The sequence below is a fragment of the Adiantum capillus-veneris genome, chromosome 22 (assembly GCF_014529385.1).
Source record: "Adiantum capillus-veneris isolate H3 chromosome 22, ASM1452938v2, whole genome shotgun sequence".
NCBI classification, from domain to species: domain Eukaryota; kingdom Viridiplantae; phylum Streptophyta; class Polypodiopsida; order Polypodiales; family Pteridaceae; genus Adiantum; species Adiantum capillus-veneris.
In genome coordinates this window covers 98,701,589-98,707,588 of record NC_140952.1, presented here as the reverse complement: position 1 = coordinate 98,707,588, position 6,000 = coordinate 98,701,589, and the positions used below count along the sequence as shown (strand labels likewise).

General features: G+C 43.9%; 1 pseudogene; it reads left to right on the top strand.

Annotated features, from left to right (window-relative positions):
• Positions 1-2,575: 2,575 nt before the first annotated feature.
• LOC147429884 (uncharacterized) lies at positions 2,576-3,868 on the top strand (annotated as a pseudogene).
• The last annotated feature ends 2,132 nt before the right edge of the window (positions 3,869-6,000 follow it).

Below are 6,000 nucleotides of genomic sequence, written 5' to 3'. Positions count from 1 at the left end.
GTATGGCCTAAAGTAAGGCTCAAGGTAAGGGTACCAAAAATTTGACAAGTACATGCAGTCCCAAAGTTATGTACGAAGCCAAGAAAATCACTACTTGTATGCCCGAAAGTTGAACAGTGGTTCACTTATCATCTTATGATACTTTATGGCGATGACATACTCATTGTCGGGAAGTCTAAAGATGAAATTTCTATTTTAATAAATTCTTTTAGCACACAGTTTGGTTTTGGGAGATGTAAGTCACTTTCTTGGTATGCATATCAATAAGGATAGAAAATGTGGAATACTCGAGTTATCTCAAGAAACATATATCCACAAGGTCTTGCAATGTTTTAATACGTAAGGGGGAAAGGCTACATTGATAACCACGATGTAGGCATATGAAAAACATAGCAAGAATGATGCTCCAAGATCTTATGCTTAAAAATAAAAAAATGACAAAGGTGTCATACTCTTCACCAATAGGCAATCTCATGTATGCCATGGTAGCCACTAGATCAGACATTGCATTTGCAATGGAAGTGGTTAGCATATTAATGGTGGCAAATCCTGGCAGGAAGCACTCAAAGCAATGAAGCACATTTTGAGATATTTTAAGGGTACATCAAGCAAGTGCTTATGCTTTAAGAACAATGATGTATCCATAGTGGCTTACACAGATGCGAACTATGTGGGTTGTATCAATAGTCGAAGATCCACATCTAGCTATGTATTCCTATTTGTTGGAGCAAGCATGTGATGGAGAGCATGTCTCCAAGATTGCACTTCGTCTTCCACCACATAGGCATAGTATGTTGCAGTTTTTTATGCTAGTAAGGAAGTTGTATTGCTAGCTCGTCATGGGAGATCTTGCCATTTATCAAATGTTAGTGTTGAATGTGATAGTCAGAGTGCTATTGTGCTAGCAAAGAACCTCGTGTTTCACTCCCAGTTGAAAGACATAGAGGTCAGGTACAGAGGTGCACATTACAGCGTCAGATTCAACGGTGAAGATATATGGTTGGTATGTTTAGTGGAAGATTTAGACATTCAGCAGGTTCCACTACAGAGGTTGAGCACGTTGCAGCTCAAATTCATCAAGGAAGATATATGGTTGGTATGTTTAGTGGGAGATTTAGACATTCATCAGGTTTTAGTTCTGCATTGTGATACTTAGAGTGCCATTGCTTTGGCAAGGAATCCCTTATGTTTACTCCAAGTTGAAACACATTGAGGTGAGGTATCATCTCATTTGGTATGCATTGACTGATAAGAAATTGGAGCTTGTCAAGGTTCACACTGATGATAACCTAGCGGATGCTCTTACGAAGAGCCTGGCTATGGAATAATTTGCACATTGCATTAAGTAAAATGGGTGTAAAGTGAGCACAATTGTACAAGGGTGAAGCTACCACACTTCACGGTTGTACATTGGCCTTTAAGTGGGGGATTGTTAGGATAAAGGCTTGTGGTTGTCCATCCGTGATTAACACCCTCTACACACTAACTCACTAACTTGATTTCTTCAAGTATATATACAATGAAGGAAACATGCAGTGAATTCTCACTACGTACTGTTTTTCCCAATTACTCTTCTCTTCTTCTTCCCCTTCCCACACATACGCATACAGGCACACAGCTTGCCTCACATTTAGTGCATGTTTTGTAGGTCAAGGTGAAACAATAAATGCAAGTCAGATATGCTAGTGTTGCACAACTTCTCTTCTATGCAAGTGACATAGTCATGCATAACTATACGGTAGCAATTGTGGGAAGGATTAGAGGTTAGTGTCCAAGGTATCTCCTCTGATAATTTTCCTTATCCATGTTAACTTTCTTTATGATGAAATTGAGGGTCCACTCCGAGTATTCTATGCTCTTTAGTGGTCAACTCTCTTAAGATGATCACATGCCTACAAATTGAGGATTATTACACGTTGTCAGTCACACAATGTTCAACATGGCCAAGGAACATAAGGAGTTTGGTTTATCCAGTGGTGAAGAAGGTTTATGAAGGTCCTCTCGCTCCTGTCTCGCTGAGTGTTTCAAGTTATCTCCACACATAAGTACTTCTTATACTTCATGGATGCTCCATTTACTAACATCACCATATGAGACATATTCCACATGCGGATAATATGGTCACTAGTGCCTTTTTCCTGATTAAATGCTGCGATAAAAATCATTTATTAGACCATTTCCAACATGAGATATCGGGAACATACTTAATGGCTAGAAATTGTTGGATATCAAGTAATGTAACAAGTATTGCAAACAACTTTATTGGAATTTTTTCTTGAGATTTTTAGGTTACAATTATGCCTACCTATTATGTATGTGATTTATGTTCACATTATGTCATGGTTAGTCATATCATGTGTAGGTGTATTATGAACTGATATGGTTCAAGGTGGTATGTGTTTGATTTCTTTAAAAATAGCTATTTACACATCTATTCCATCAAGTTTCATGTATGCTATGAGCATATGTCCAACCATGAGTGCATAGCCAAGCACAAAACACAATCGCGGCAGCCAGTGGACCTAAGCCCAAACAAATTAAAGAGGATCAAGAGGTAAAAAGTCCTTTTCTTGATATGCATTTGATCAAAGCACGTGAAGTTGATGCCAGGCTAGAGGAGGTAGAAGAAGTGCCAACCCGGTCTCGAAAGATACAGCGAGGCATATTCAGAGTGCCACCCGGTTTGCTTGCTTAAGAGGACGTGGTGATAGATGGAATTGAAGACGAAGTGTTGGTTCTAGAGCCAGCAACGAGGATGACAGCAGTGGTGCAAGAATCAGCACGTTTAGAAGAGTCCGAAAGCTCTCATAGCTCCAGCAGCAATTTGGATACAGATGCTACATGGGAGACAGAATCCCGATCTTCTAGGTATGAGACTTATGATGTTTTTCATGTGGATGAAGTGATGAACGACGTATACGAGTTGCTAGCTAGCCAGCTAAAGGTCGAAGAGAAGTATAGTGTTGCACCTTGTGTGAACCGGCCAGTCGAGCAGCCTTCTCTTGTGTCCAGTGATGGTGAGTCCTTATTGGAGAAAGAGGTGTGGTTTGATTGTGCATCTGACTTAATTGAAGAGCAGGTTTTTGAGGATGGCTTGCAGGAGCTAGGAACAGAAGCTGTGATAGGTCAAGTTGATCTGTCTATGCAGGGGGTGGGGCAACCTTGTCTTGGGGGGCATGTAGAGGTACACAGTGTAGTTCCAGAGTTTGTGTGTAGCCGTGGAGAGCTAGCTCCGGCAGATAACTCTATGGGAACTGATACAGGTGCAACCTATGAGAGCGAGGTTCCATGCAGAGAGGAAGGTGACACCAACCTTGCAGGAGATGAGGTATTTGATGAACAGGTTGAAGCTCGATCAGGTCATACTCTTGAGTATGAAAAGGTGGCCTTGGAGCCATTTACAGAGGGTTTGGATGCAGGTTTGCAAAGGGAACATGTTTACTTGGCTATGCAGCAAGTGGAGGCAAATGGCAGGGTTTGGCTACTTTATGCTATGCTATTGATAGCTATGTTGTTCTAGGTTCCTTTGCAAGGTGTACTATGCAGGTTTCACTGCTCATATGATAAAGGTGATGATATGGAGAGTTCTCTAGCAGGTGACATGATAGCTGCTTATGGTGCCAATGCTTCAAGTGGTCGAAAGTATCCTTATGGTTGGCACGAAGGCTTGTGGATGCAGGGTGACAAAGCTCCATGCTATGAAGAGCTATTAGGGTGGCGTGTCTATTGGCCTACAAGTGCAAAGGAAGGCTTGGATATACATGCTTTACACGTGGATGGCAATGAGCAATGCTTTACTTTTGATCCAGGTGGACTTTACACTATGATTGGGGAAGCTGTGAGCTTTCCATTTGACCCTAGAGGGTGATGCAATAGCATACAATTTTCTCTCTATCTCTATCCTATCTATATAGCCTCTATTCCTTATGCAATCTATATATCCATGTTATATCATTCTCTCTATACATACCTATTTTACCTAAATAATACTGTGGTTGAGCATCAATGCTCAACGAGGGGGTGGGCAATGATGGTGCGCCCAAGTCATGTCGACCCAGGAAATAGCCAGGAACAAATGCATAGCAGCAGACAGAGTGATAAAACAGGGTGCTTGGACGCATGATAGGTGTAATTTTGAGCTGGTGTCCTCAGGATGTATATGCAATATGTGGCGTTTAGCAGGTCAAAGGTGCTTTTCTAACTCAATGGGTCAGAGAGTTTAAAGAAGGCACATATTGACCAATTGAAAGTAATGGTGGCACCCAGCGGAGATCTCGACATCAGAGGATCGACTTTGAGAAGCGATTTATATTTACTTGCGGCCATGATGGCCCTGGCACAAGAGCCTAAATCCCGTGCTAAGGCATGCAGAGCTAAACATGATTACTTGGTCGCGATCGACACTTTGCTCGTGGGAAAGTTGTCCAGGCCATAAGTCAAAAAAAAATATTTCCTTCAAATAGCCATGCTAAAAAAAAACAAACGAGCTGCTGTTCAAGAGTGGAAGAGTCGCCAGTTGCAGACGAGAGAGGTGCCAGTGGTGAGAAGGGTGGAGCGCCATCTGTATGGGATTCCGAGAGCAGGGGGTGCTGCAGTTCTCAGTGGAAAGGGCGCCACCTGGTGGCCATGCAAAAGCAAAGAGGAGCAGGGCTCATCCACTTGTGGAGGAAGAGCCGCACCACTGAAGGATGCATGAAGGCCCAAGAGAGAGGGGGCGGCTCGGGTTGCATAAGAGGAGCTGTCCGCAGGGCACTCAGGAAGGTGGTCGACTACAGTAAAAAAAGGAGGGCCGCCTTGAGGCGAGCAGGGTTGCGAGACCGGCCACAGAAGGAGCAGGTGTTGAAGGCAAAGAGCTTGCCTGAGGATGGACTCCTGCAGGTTGGCAAGGGCCAAGGTGGAGAGGACGGGCTGAGAAGTTGCGGATTGGGATGGCCGCCAGGGCTTGAAGATCATATCATGGTGTGAGAAGTAGAGAAGGGGTCAACCGCAGGGCTGGCATTGAGAAGAAGGGAGGAGGGCTCGATTGAGGGGGTCGACAGTAGTCAAAATGTGGAGGACGGGTCGGGTTGGCTGAAGAGTGCTGGATTGGAGGGCGGTTACTGGGAGTCTGTGTAGGGCCGCCAATTGTATAAGAAAAGGGATGCTTGCAAGTTGGCAAGGGGCGGGGAAAGGAAGGCTGTCGAGAGAGCCGCCAAAGAGTGCTACAGTTTAGAGGGGCTACCCGGCTTCAAAGGAGGAGGCAGTGTATGCAGCGGGGAGCCCAAAAGCTTCAAAGTAAAAACCCAAACACTGTAGGCTAAAGGGTGCCATGTTCATACAAAATAAGAGCTATTCGGTGGTAATTCTGGGCGTTACAAATAGCCGTCAGAGGGGTGCCAGTTGAGAGGGGAGGCCACCCCCTACCAAGAAGGGCATTCATTTGTTTTCCTCTCTCTCAAGATTACGTGAGCACCAAGGAGAGGTAATCCTTGCAAGGCCTGCAAGGAAGGAGAGAGTTCTTTTTGCAGAATATTTTCCATTTTCCATCCTCCAATTGTGACCAATTTAGTCGGCATACTCATTCTCTTTAGAATCCAAGTATCTGCTTTAATTATTCTCCACCTTTCTCTCTTGTTTTTGTGTTGAGTGGAGTATGCTATACACATGTGCTTTCGACATATATCAGATGTATGAGTGTATAAAGAGGGGAAGTTTGGTATGCCAAGAGGGTACCAATTACATGTGAGGAAACTTATGCATGTCAGGGACCTTGCAAGTTTTTGATTGACTTTCTATGGTATTTGGTGCTTTGAAAAGTCATAGTCGAGAACCATGGTCGTATGCTTGGTAGCCGATTACAGCTAGGGTTCGTTGGGTACGGGCATGGACAATAGTAGGTTGCATATTGTGTATCAAGATGTGTGTTAAATGGGCGAGATGTGTGTTAAATGGGGGATAGGGGTGCTGACAGATGTTGGGCTATAGAGAGGCATTCACTGAGTGTGCTGGTGGTTTTCCGAC